At 37.5% G+C, this 14,306-nt stretch overlaps 1 protein-coding gene across 7 annotated transcripts in view; it reads left to right on the top strand.

Annotated features, from left to right (window-relative positions):
- The window catches only part of LOC115232614 (dystrophin), a 744,226-nt gene that overhangs the window by 97,681 nt on the left and 632,239 nt on the right, over positions 1-14,306 (top strand). The gene's annotated exons all lie outside the window — the stretch shown is intronic.

Below are 14,306 nucleotides of genomic sequence, written 5' to 3' on the forward strand. Positions count from 1 at the left end.
CTTATGTGAATGCAAAAGGAAAGGTTTAAATAAATGAATTGTTTCAACTATTCAAAACTTTTACCATAGCAGCTATATATATATATATATATATATATATATATATATATATATATATATAGCCCCTGGCTTCCCAGACCCCGGTCGACCGTCCAACCCGTGCTAGCGCGGAAACCGGACGTTAAACGATGATGATGATGATATATATATATATATATAGAGAGAGAGAGAGAAACAGACAGACATGTTCTTCATAATATAAGGCATCTAAATATGGAGTATTTCTCACTGAAATTGTTCAGAAAATGCTCAGTAAGATATTCAAAATGAATTAATTTGAGTTATGAATAAAGTGTATATCATACAAAACAGATATATATGTTATATTACCTTAAATCTAGGTCATGATAATATTTTAAAATACGTAGACACAGATCTCATCAGCTGAGATATGAAAGACTGAGTGTATATGTAGTGTAGTTCTACATATACACAGAGTTGACTTAGTATCATTTACAGTATTATTAATTAGGAATTATTTGATGCAAACTTAACATTCTTTCGGGGTTTTCTTTATAATTATCTTTCAGTTGTATAATTACTTGGCTCTGGAAGGTAGGGAATAACAAACCCAGCAGAGGATAGAGACAACCACTCCCATTTATTAATACAAAAGGATTTTAACTTAACTCATATAATTAATTTGAAGTCTCATTACATTTTTTTCTGACTGGATCAGGAGACAAGTGATATTTTGTAGATATACTGACACCCTAATCGCTTAACTATTGTGGATTCTTTCAAAGCTGTGCATTAAATAACAGAACCAGACATTTTCTCTTGGACTATGTTGGACATGCTTTCCATGTCTGTTTTATAAACATTCAGTACTTCTAAATCAAAGTTTTAACCTCTAGAGAAAACATAGATATTACAACATTTCTAAAAGGAAAGTTAGATATATATTCTAAAAAAATTAATTATTATGAAGTTTTATTGAAATATATAAACAGTTTAGCTATGGTTTTGTAGTTAGAATCACCTGGTTTGAAATTGTGATCCTTTGGTTTTAAGACCTAATTGTTTTCTCTAAGGCTTATAATTCCCCAAATGCAGTGAAATTTGAAGTCTTCCTTAAATGTATCATCTCCCTTTTTCAGTTAGCATCATTTTTTTGTGTCCATCTTTTGAACTAGCATAATTTCATCATCATTACATTTGCATTTTAATTTTTGATGGGACTTTTGAGACAGTGCTTTATGAGATTGTGCCCATCTTGATGTCATCATTTTTAATTGCTTCTTACAGTGTATCTATTGTTAAAAACCAAGATATTCTCAATGATGACATTGTTTTTGAGAATTAAAAACATTCTTACTTTTTTCTTAAAAATTGACAAGTAGTGTTATTTCTGAGTTTATGTTAAAATGCCTTCATAATGCTTTTCTTTTCACAAAAAAAAAGTGATTTGGAGACTATGTGGTTTAGACTACTGAAAGCTTCTTGTTCTGGAATCCAGTAGACATAAGCTCTTATAAGTAAGACACAAAGGATAATACAGAGAAATGATTTCAGATTGGTTTTATTTATCTTTATCATAATAGGAGGAGGAATTACCACTGATTATTAAAATTGTTTTTCAGACAAATTATGTGAAAGTAATAAAAAGCATGTTCATTTACAAAGTCATCAGTTATGTTTTATTGATTATTTTAACATCAGTAATAAATCTGAAGTGAAGTAGATTTTTGTGTTAACTTGAAATAGTTTTTTCATTTTTCTGTTAAACCCATTTGCTTAGTAATCTTAGAAATGATAAAAAGTCTTTTGTTACATTGATAGACTTTTAGAAGAATATTACTGCTGAGCACATTTTTTTTTATTTTGTCTATTAGGATAAACTTGTTTATCCTTTAACTGATCCTTCTTAATACAATAAATATTTGATAGGTTGTCTTACAAATGCAACTGAATGTAGCTGCTAGCTTTCATATAATCAGGAAAGTCTACAATGAAATTTTTGATATAAATGACAGTTTTGATCTGACAAGGAATGTGAGATTGTGCATGTTTAACATTTAGATTCTTTTATTTCTGTAATTCAACACAAATTTGTAGATGTATACAGCAAAAGCATCTTTAAATTGTTTTGTTTAAATCTCAAGTGTTACTTTCTCCATTTTCAATGATTTTCTCTTTCATGGAATTTGCTCTTACAAGTCATTAATTTGTTATTCAGTGTCCTTTCACACATTGTCTATTTTCCTACACTGTTTGGGATTAGACTGTTTTGCAACACAACAATTTTTCAGATTTCTTAAGTCTTATGTAATTTGGTATTTCTCAGTTTTAATCTGATTGTATCTTCAGTTTTACCTCTGTTATGCCTTTTGTACTGTCTTCGTTGAGGTATTTGGAAGTGTTTCTAGCTACACTCTGTTGCAAGAATATTTGTCATCAAACATTGTAATTATTTGTACACAAAACAAGATTTCATCACTACTGTTGTTACCTTATTGATGTTGGAACCTTCTCTTCTTAAGATCATATAGGTTTCAACAACTGTATGCAAATAAATAAATAAATAAATAAAGAAGAGTCAACATAAGACACCTGGTGTAATTAATATAAGCTATGACGTAGGCTTAAGCTTAAGGCCATTTCTATTTCAAATTCTTTTATGTTTAGCATTTTAGTAGGTGAGGTCTGTCTTAGATGAACAATTAAAAGGGAAAATAAGCTTAGATGGCATGCAAATTAAAATTTTGTTGTAAATAGTTTGCATGTGATAATAAAGCTTTGTAATGAATTAATAATTTGAGTTCAGGTCTTAAAATGAGCAAGCAGTGTGTGGTGCATAGCTGAAAAACTGTCTGTATTGTCTTTTGGATATTACCATTGCCTAAATGGATATGAGGCTTGTGCTACTGTTCCAGAGATCAATATGTTTTGAGTGTTAAGTACCACCTAGAAAGTCACCTTGCTCAGTATGTAGGTAAAGTTAAGGTTAAAGCAATATAAAAGGGAAAAACTGAATACTAAATACTGAATGCAAACTGTGGAATGTAAATGATACAATTGATGGGGATGTATTTAATTGCTCCACATTACCTTTCTTCAGAGTTAAATAAAATGGGTGCTTGGTTCCATGTATTCGGCTAGCATGTGTATAGTCCAAAGGAGGAAATCTGTAAATTAATGGTATATATGTATATGTGCATGTACTCATTTGTCTGCTGTAAGTTGAAGTCTACTGTGTTGCTACTATTCCAACTCTTATTGTTGGCAATCCATCAGATTGAGATTGACAAGCATGAAACTGAAGGTAGTGGCAAAGAAACTTTGGTTTTGGTAAATAAGTTAACTAGTAACTTATATTGAGTACTATTTTGTTTATACACTGTGATACATATATATATATATATATAAACACTGACACACATATATAAACATTTTTGGTTTTTGGAAATATTTGATACAGCAGAGCAATTAATTTGTAATGCACAATTCTCGTTACAATTCTTGGACTTCAAAAGAAGTACACATATACAATGAATACTTCTTTTGAAGCACACATTTTATGTATTTAATTATCTCTGAATGTATAATGTCTTTCAGCCAGCATGCATAATGATAATACTGTGGGATATTTCCAAGTATCCTGAATTGTAACAAATAGTTTTTAAAATAACAATTTTCACCTATGTTTCTTTTTTTCTGTTTACTTTGTTCCCCCCACCCCTTTTCTGCTAAATAAAAAGCATGGAATGTCTTCATTTCTACTTTGAAGTCATAAGATTAAAATCTCCTTTATCATATTTAAATTTCTTTCTCAATTATGTATTTCTAACAGAAATAAATTGTTTCAACATGAAAAGTTTCTTTGAATAACTACCTTGAATTCCTCTGTTAACAATTTTGCATCTTTGAGATAAATGTGCAAACACTTAGCTGAATGATTGTGTAGCTAATAAAAACTTAATTTCTTTATTTGGAAATATATGCATGTATCAGTCTGCCAGAAGGGAAGCCAGGAGACAGGTCTATCTAGCCAGAGGGGAAGCAGAGAAGGAAAAATTTGCCAATGTCCTGCGTCGTGAGGATGAAAGACTTGAGGTGTTTCGTGTTGCAAGACAGTGTGTGAGAGAGAATCGTGACGTGGTAGGAGAGAAATGTGTTCGCAAGGAGGACGGTTCACTTGCACTTAATGAGGGTGCAAAGAGAGAGACTTGGAGACGCCACTATGATAGGTTGCTGAATGAAGAAAATGAATGGGATAAAGAGAGTCTGCCGAATGTCGACCCAACAGAGGGACCAGCAATCCGAGTTAACAGTTCCTTAGTAGATAAGGCAATTAGAAGCATGAAAACAGGGAAAGCCCCAGGCCCATCAGGAATTACTGCAGAGATGCTCAAAATATCTGGTGGTGTCGGCTATAGCTTAGTCACCCGTATAGTTAACCAGGTGATACACGAGGGGGTCATACCCAATGACTGGTGTAGCAGCATAATAGTCAACTGCTACAAAGGTAAAGGCGACGCCCTAGAGACAAATAACTACAGGGGCATCAAGCTGCTGGATCAGGTAATGAAGGTTACGGAGAGGGTTGTAGCCGAACTAATTAGAGAGAGAGTTACCTTAGATGATATGCAGTTTGGGTTCGTGCCAGGGAAAAGTACTACTGATGCTATATTCCTGGTAAGACAGCTGCAGGAGAAATACCTAGCCAAAGATAAGCCCTTGTACCTGGCTTTTGTTGACTTGGAGAAAGCCTTTGACAGGGTCCCCTGGTCCCTTATCTGGTGGTCAATGAGGAAACTAGGGATAGAAGAATGGTTGGTGAGAGCTGTGCAAGCCATGTACAGAGACGCTGCTAGTAAGGTGAGGGTGGGCAACGAGTACAGTGAAGAATTCCGGGTAGAGGTTGGGGTCCACCAAGGTTCAGTCCTCAGTCCCCTCCTATTTATCATAGTCCTCCAGGCAATAACGGAGGAATTCAAGACAGGTTGCCCCTGGGAGCTCCTCTATGCTGATGACCTTGCTCTAATTGCTGAGTCACTATCAGAACTGGAGGAGAAGTTCCAGGTGTGGAAACAAGGATTAGAATCGAAGGGCCTTAGAATCAACCTAGCCAAAACCAAAGTTCTAATAAGTAGGAAGGTAGATCAATCACAAACGCCTTCAGGTAGATGGCCCTGCTCGATCTGTAAAAAAGGTGTAGGTAGAAACTCTATAAGATGCACCAAGTGTAAGCTATGGACACATAAGAGGTGCAGCAATGTCAAAGGAAGGCTAACTAGGAAAATAGTTTTTGTCTGTGGCAAATGCTCAGGAGCAATAAACACTGGAAATATGCAGAGACCAACTTCTGCCACGTTCCAGGGAGACAAACTAGAAGTAGTTGATAGCTTCCGCTACCTAGGAGACCAAGTCAGTAGCGGGGGTGGGTGTGCTGAAAGTGTAACTGCTAGAGTAAGAATAGCCTGGGCAAAGTTTAGAGAGCTCTTACCCCTGCTGGTGACAAAAGGCCTCTCGCTCAGAGTAAAAGGCAGACTGTATGATGCATGTGTACGTACAGCCATGCTACATGGTAGTGAAACATGGGCCGTGACTGCTGAGGATATGCGTAAGCTCGCAAGAAATGAAGCCAGTATGCTCCGATGGATGTGTAATGTCAGTGTTCATAATCGTCAGAGTGTAAGTTCCTTGAGAGAAAAGCTGAACCTAAGAAGCGTCAGTTGTGGCGTGCAAGAGAGACGGCTGCGCTGGTATGGTCATGTGACAAGAAAGGCTGAAGATAGTTGTGTGCAAAAGTGCTACACCCTAGCAGTGGAGGGAACCTGTGGAAGAGGTAGACCCAGGAAAACCTGGGACGAGGTGGTGAAGCACGACCTTCGAACTTTAGGTCTCACTAAGGAAATGTCTAGAGACCGAGACCTATGGAAGTATGCTGTGCATGAGAAGACCCGGCCATAACCCGTGGCCCCGACCTGGGACGTAGTCAGTCCTGTGCATACCTTCCTTCTTGTGACGCTTATGAAGACCTGTTGAGGCAAGTGAAAATCAAATCAAATCAAAACAAATCAAAATAGATGAACATCAGTGGAATTGTATTCTTTGTGGTACCAGTGCCGGTGGCACACAAGAAAACCACCCAAACGTGGCCGTAACCAGTACCGCATCGACTGGCCTCCGTGCTGTGGGCACAACAAACACCATCCGATCGTGGCCGTTCGCCAGCCTCATCTGGCACCTGTGCCGGTGGCACATAAAGACACCATCCGAAGACCCGGCGACGTAGTCAGTCCACCTGTGCATACCTTCCCTCTTATGACACTTGTGAAGACCTGTTGAGGCAAGTGTGTGACACTTGTGAAGACCTGTTGAGGCAAGTGAAAATCAATAATCAAACCAAATCAAAATAGATGAATATCAATGGAATTTGTATCTTTGTGGTTCCAGTACCGGTGGCACACAAGAAAACCATCCGAAGTGGCCGTAGCTGGTACCGCATCGACTGGCCTCCGTGCTGTGGGCACAACAAACACCATCTGATCGTGGCCGTTCGCCAGCCTCACCTGGCACCTGTGTCGGTGGCACATAAAAGTGGCACATAAAAACACCATCCAAAGACCCGGCGACGTAGTCAGTCCACCTGTGCATACCTTCCCTCTTATGACACTTGTGAAGACCTGTTGAGGCAGAGGCAAGTGTGTGACACTTGTGGAGACCTGTTGAGGCAGAGGCAAGTGTGTGACACTTGTGGAGACCTGTTGAGGCAAGTGTGTGACACGCGTGACACTTGTGAAGACCTGTTGAGGCAAGTGAAAATCAAACCAAATCAAAATAGATGAACATCAATGGAATTTGTATCTTTGTGGTTCCAGTACCGGTGGCACACAAGAAAACCATCCGATCGTGGCCGTTCGCCAGCCACATCTGGCACCTGTGTCGGTGGCACATAAAGACACCATCCGAAGACCCGGCGACGTAGACAGTCCACCTGTGCATACCTTCCTTCTTGTGACACTTGTGAAGACCTGTTGAGGCAAGTGACACTTGTGAAGACCTGTTGAGGCAAGTGAAAATCAAATCAAATCAAAACAAATCAAAATAGATGAGCATAAATGGAATTTGTATCTTTGTGGTACCAGTGCCGGTGGCACACAAGAAAATCATCCGAACGTGGCCGTAGCCAGTACCGCATAGACTGGCCTCCGTGCTTTGGGGACGTAACAAACACCATCCGATCGTGGCCGTCCGCCAGCCTCATCTGGCACCTGTGTCGGTGGCACATAAAAACACCATCCGAGCGTGGCCGTCTGCCAGCCTCGTCTGGCACCTGCCAGCCTCATCTGGCACCTGTGTCGGTGGCACATAAATACACCATCCGAGCGTGGCCGTCTGCCAGCCTCGTCTGGCACCTGTGTCGGTGGCACATAAAAACACCATCCGAGCGTGGCCGTTCGCCAGCCTCGTCTGGCACCTGTGTCGGTGGCACATAAAATCACCCACTACACTCTCGGAGTGGTTGGCGTTAGGAAGGGCATCCAGCTGTAGAAACACTGCCAGATCTGACTGGCCTGGTGCAGCCTTCGGGCTCCCCAGACCCCAGTTGAACCGTCCAACCCATGCTAGCATGGAAAACGGACGCTAAATGATGATGATGATGATGATGATGATTGAAGGAATGGGATCAGGATTAGCAATATATCAAGAATGCAAGTGTGTGCATACATAGTCTAAATAACTCTCTCATGTAACATATTTATAGTTATCTTTCTTTTTATTTTATCATGACTTGTATACAAAGTCCCCAAACTTATCCAATGCTTATACTTTAATTTATATAATGTTTTGAACATTTTTATTATCTGAAATCTCTGTTTCAGAGATTTTTCTTTCTCATGTAACCACTACAAATTAATCATTTGGACATTTTAAAGCAAAACTAATGGAAAAGATAATAAAAAAAATATTTCAGCTTTGACTTCGTGTTATCTAGCATGCTTCTGATGAAATTGAGCTCATAAAAATAGATGAAGTTTAGGTTTATTTATGTGACAGCATTGCGATAAATTTCTTAATGTTAACAGTTTCTGTTAAGTGTTAATAGTTGACTTGAATTTCACCAGATGCATTTCCAGGAAGAAATATTTGCATACAAAACACATTGCAAACTGTGTATACTATACGTTCCTGTTAAGAAACTAAGCTTTTAACAACTTAGATGTCAGTAAGAACATTGTGTAATGGTACCATTTTAACTACATGTCAGAATGTAGTTAAAAAAAAAAAGAAAAGAAAAAAGATTCATGGATAGTAAACCCAATTATTGCCTGAACTCAGAGCTATTCAAACTGTAGAATCTGTTTTATAGGGAGCATACGCATAGTTTTCTAATTCTGTAAAACAGTTCTTTCCTTTAGAATTCACAACATAAATCAAGTTTCATGTTAAGACTTGTAAATAGTTTCAGTTATATATCTCTGTATAAAAAAATTGAAATATATATATCTGCATACATATGTAAGCATGCGTGCACATGCGCACCGAAGCTTATAGCAGAACATGTGTGTACAGGATGCATTAGTTGTTTAAGGTCATTTGTATGAATTTAGAAAATGACGCATAGCTCATCAAAGAGAAGTTGCATATGAAAACAAATTAGTACAAATAATCTTGAGAATAATTTCATCACACCTATTCAATGAATTCATCATTAGCATCAATGGCTGTTTCAGAATGGGGTTGGAAGCATTGACATGCTCAAATCAGATGATCTTCATTAATTTGGGACATAGTACTGATTATGGCAGATTTGAGAGATTGTATGATGTTATGGGGCTGTTGACTGATCTTTATCAATGACACCCCATACATAATAGTCCAGTGGATTGGGGTCTGGTGAGCTAGAACATGATCATGGAGATGAGTATGCACCCACTCTTGGGTTGTCCTAGCCTTATGAGATCGTGCAGAGTCTTGTTGGAAGTTGTATGATCTTCCGTTGCATATTCAGTCTATCCAGGGCCTCACAACTTTCCCAAACACCTGTGTAGTCAGTGGCATTGACTCTTAAGTCCTGTGAAAAATATAAGGAGGTACAACATCTCTCTCATTGCTGATTACTCCCTAAAGTCACAATTGTTGGGAACTTAGTATATGTGATTATTTAAACCTCATTCAGGTTTCTGCATATCCATCTGTCATTCCTTCAGTTTACCTTTTGGTCTTCATCAAAGTTTTGTCATCAATGTAAAATCAAAGCATTCCAGCCTCTTGGTATTTTAACTTGTTTAGCAAGCACTTTACATGAATTGAAACAGACACTGCTTGTGATATTCAGTTACATCTATTGTATAATGTTGAGACACCCACACACAAACTCTCTCTCTCTCTCTCTCTCTCTCTCTCCCCTCCCCCTCTCTCTCGTGTGTGTATGTGTGATAATCATTGTTATTTGATGTCCATTTTCCATGCTGATGTGGGTTGGACGGTTTGACAGGAGCTAGCAGGTCAAAAGACTGCACTAAACTCTACTGTTTTTGGTATGGTTTCTAAGGCTGGATGCTCAGTCAGACACTAACCACTTTACATAATGTGCTGGCTGCTTTTTACATGACACCAGCAGCAAATAGGTCATGAAGCAACTTAGAAGACAAGACCCCTCAACTGAGCTGGGAGCAGTATTGAGGGAGGTGGGTTTGTGCTAGATGATGAGAGGTTAGAGTATGAATAGAGAGACAGAAAAAGGTCTCTCAGTAAAGGAGATACGTAGCTATCTCAGTAGGAGAGAGAGAAGAGAGAGGGGAGAGATGATGATGGAGACATGACAGGTGGTGAAGGGGAAGGAATGTAGTGAATGAACACAATTAGAGGGAGAGAGTGTCAGGTAGATTTGTTGTGGGGAGGAGATTCAACAGGGATACAATGTTTTTAGGTTTGTATGTGAAGGGAGAGTGGGAAATAAACTGAGTGGTGAACTCAAGTGAGGGATGGGGGAGATGTAAAGTGGATGGTCTGGGATTGGGTACAGGCTTGTCAGGAACAAATTGTGTACATGGACATGAACTGCATATCTTTATGGCCTCAATTTTACTTAGCTGGATAGGTCTCCTTAAACACATACACATATATATATATAGTTTCAAATTTCTCAACCTAAGTGATTTTATAAAGTTGCTGAAATGCAAATATAGCATTAAATAATAGCTCATAAAATATCAAGTAGAAACTATTTAAAGTAAGTGGACCAAATTACTCTCAAGAATTGAAGAATGCATCTACCTTGACTAGTTTTTGTCCATGACATCACTACACTTGAGAGATATACTGATTTTCAACTGTCAAATTAGAAGTTTTAACCTTACCAGGTAAAATGGATTTTACAAGTTATTAGTTATAGCTTCATTCGAATTAAAACAAATATGTAAAATGATTTACATATATACATACAATACACACACCATCATCATTGTTGTATGTCCTCTGTCTATCATAGTTTGGGTTGGATCATTCACTATATGTTTTGGTGGGAACTACCCCCCTGGACAAGTCAGAGGACTACATTTCACCTGCATTTGCATTTAATTTTGGGTTTGGGTTCTGTGACTGGCTGCCCTTCCTAATGCTAACCATGTAGATTCTACTGAATTTCTTACTCATTTTTTTTTTGTAGCACCAACATATAAGAGATAGCCATATCCTTGATATGATTAAAAACACCTCTGAATTCCATGTCTCTACTCACTTGCAGTCTCTTTACGAAACAAAGTAAGAGGCTTGAAGGCTAGATGCATGAATGATGGTTTTAAGAGGGCTGTGTGAGGGAGGATGTGGGTATTCTGAGAAAATTACATACACTCAAAGCAATGTAATCAAGAGGGTGGGATGATGACATGGCAGAGTGACTCAGGAGACAGTGATGACCAAGGATGTGTGGGAGAAAAGGAGCAAGAGTATGTAGAGTGTTCTGGGCACAATCATTCCTATGTAGCTTCATATACATAGACTTTCTTACAAGCCAGAAAGGTCGAGTGATGAGGATAGTTGAAGGGGGAATGGAAAGCAGGTGGGTCTTGTACCAATGAATAGCATAAATGAAAATGTCAGACAGGTGGTAGTGTTAGTTACATTGGAAGCAGTGTATTATGGACAGAAGAGATCCAATGTTATCCTTAGTCACAGTGGCAGCATAGTACAGTGAGATTAGGAAAAGAAGAGAATGATTGGGAGATGAGCAATAGGGCACTGGGAGCATGAGAGATGAAGTCGAATGAAAAAGATATGAGTGGTAGTGGTGTGGTTGATAGACAGGTAAGAGATGTGAAAGGAAGTGATAAAGAGGAGTGACTGAGTGAGTTATATGTGATTGGGATGTTACAGTGGTAAGAGGCTATTAGTGTGGGCAATGCTGTAAATTTGACTGTGTTCAGATAAATATACATACACACGTGTACATACAGATGTGCATTACACAATTTTAATGTCTGTTTTGCAAATCTTGGGTTGGTGGGTGCCAATCAGTATCATTCTTTGTTATCTTCTCTGAGAGATCCAACAACTTTCAGTTTCTCTTCACCACTTCATCTCAAATTTTCATTGCTCTCTCTTTTCCATCACTCTGAGCATGTAACACTTCTTTATACAATGCAGTCTTCTCTGTTGCATACTACATCCGATTGCTCTTTTGTTCAGTTTTTCTCTCAACTCATTTGTGTTTTGTTGTTCATACACACTAGTATTACACATCTAATAGAGCATGCTTGTTTCATTCTTTCTAATTTTCACAAATTCTCTGCATTCAAAGCCCCATGTCTCACTACCATGCAACCTTTTGTTGTCAACTTAGATAATAGCTCTCTGAACATTTTCCAACCATTTCTTACTCTGGTTACGACACACTCAGAAAACCAACCCCCACTGTTAAGTAGGTTACCTAGGTAATAGAAACTGTCTATTATTTTTAGAGAACTATGTGGACTTTGGAGAGAGAGAGAGAGTGAATGTATATGTGTATCATCATCATTTAATATCTGCCTTCCATACTAGTTATGGATTGGATGGTTTGACAAAACTGCCAAGTCCAAAGACTGCACCAAGCTCTGTCTGACTTGACATGGTTTCTGTGCCTGGATGTCCTTCCTAATGTCAACCACTATATAGTGGGAATAACAAAACATTCGATAATGCAAACATACATTCATGTATGGATATTAGTATTCACAAGTGTATAAGATTTGATCATATTTTTATGATAGTATTTTTTTTATTTAAAGACTACTATGAAATTACTGTGTAATGTAGTATTGTTTTATAGGGTGTAGACACATATCCCTCGGAGGTGTGTTAATGATTTGCCTTGTATATAAGTTTGATGGAGTAATAAGATCACCATTGCAAACAATGCTGTTTTCCAGAACTAATCTACATTTATTATTGGAGCAGTCACTCCTGGAAATAATATTACCTTGTATCAGATGATACAGTTTTTCTGATGCTATATATTATCAAAATGAAATATATCAGTTCCTATCCAGTGCATGAAATTAACATCTTCTGTTGCAATGTAAATTCTTGCTGAAAGTGCATTAGTGTAAGGAAAGGAATTTCTTGGAATTTCTCTTGAGATACATGATATCAGAAATGCTATTAGCTGTAATTTTTATCTCAGTATTCTTTAAGACATAACTAGCTTTGGGTGTTCTTTGTATATATTAAAGATGAATTCAAGAGGTCCCTGATTGTATCTAAGTAGAGATTTTCTATGAAGAAAAAGTTATGGGCAAGATTTGTGGTCTGTATGATTGCAAAAGCTCCTTTCTCAATATTTGAGTAATAAGATTCAGTGTTGGTTTATATCTTCAATATAACACCAGTTGTTATAAAATTCCTACAATAAAATTCTTGATATAAACTGCTACTACTGTTGATTGTCAATGTAACATCTTTAATGGCATCAGATATACTCACAAGATTCTCAGCAGTAGCACTTATTGAATTATTAAAGGTTCTTTCTAAAGATTTGTCCAACCAAATTCAACATTATGTTTGTGCAAAATTGCAAATAGTTTGGCTATATCAAAATATTTTGACAGACATCATCTAGAAAAAGTCTATTAGCCCTTAAAAAAAATGAAAATCCTTTCATTCATTTTTTTTTTTTTTTTGTAGGTGTATGTAAATTAAGCAAGAAGCTTGATAAATGAATCTGAAGTAATCTATTCTCGACTAGGAACTCTGTTCTTATTAGGTTCAAAAGTCTTGAGCAGCTAGTATCAATTTTGGCACGATAAAAATTAATTGGCTTGAAAAAAACAGGAAGGGAGGAGGGATCAAATGATATTATCAAGTAACTATGAGAGGAGCTAGTTGACAGTTATATTTAGCAATGGGAGAAGTCAAAAGTAAAAGCTTTACATATTTTACAGCACGAGGATCAGAGGCATAAGGTGTTCCAAATTGTATTGTACCAGAGAGAATGAAGACATTATTATGGAGAAGTGTATACAGAATAATAGTTGTACACTTTCCCTTATTAACATGAAAATGAAAGAGGCAAGGAAATGCTACTACCAGAATTTATTAAATGAGGAGAATGCATGGGTGAAAGAGGACATACTCCAAATGGACTCAACGAAGGGACCAGCCTTTGATATTGATAGGCATGTTGTTGAAAGCAGAGTTAAGGAATGAAGGATAGAAAGAGAGAAAAAGAGACAGCTAAAGACCAGAGATAAATGGTAACATCCTAAAAGTATCTGGAGAAATAGGTCATATACTAGCCACTCAAATAGTCAATTACACAATAGAGTGAGGTGTCATAACCAATAATTAGTAGATCAGTATCATCAATTTCTACAAGGTTAAAGGAGATGCTATGAAGGAAAGTAATTACAGAAGCATTGAATTGACTACTGACTGCTCTCTTCTTTGTTGTACTCTCATCTATCATTTGCCCTCTCTTCTGTCACTGTGCTTTCCTTCAATTTTACCTCTATTGCATCATGCCACCTGTATACCAAGGGATAGTATTGGATCTGTCAGTATTCAATCTCCTCTCACCATCACCCTTCTTTATTGTTATCCATCACTCTCATACAAATTTTCTTATCTATTGTTGATCTTTTTCATTCTCTTCTATCACACTTTCACTTTACTCCTTCCATCACCTTGTTCCCTTGCTATCACTTTTTCCTCATCATGCCATCCATGCTGTTTTTCTATTCAGTCTCCTTACCAACATGTAGCTATCAATCACAGTTTCACTTCCATTACTCCCTCCTCTATTACTTTCTTACCCC

Source organism: Octopus sinensis, linkage group LG2 (genome assembly GCF_006345805.1).
Source record: "Octopus sinensis linkage group LG2, ASM634580v1, whole genome shotgun sequence".
NCBI classification, from domain to species: Eukaryota; Metazoa; Mollusca; class Cephalopoda; order Octopoda; family Octopodidae; genus Octopus; species Octopus sinensis.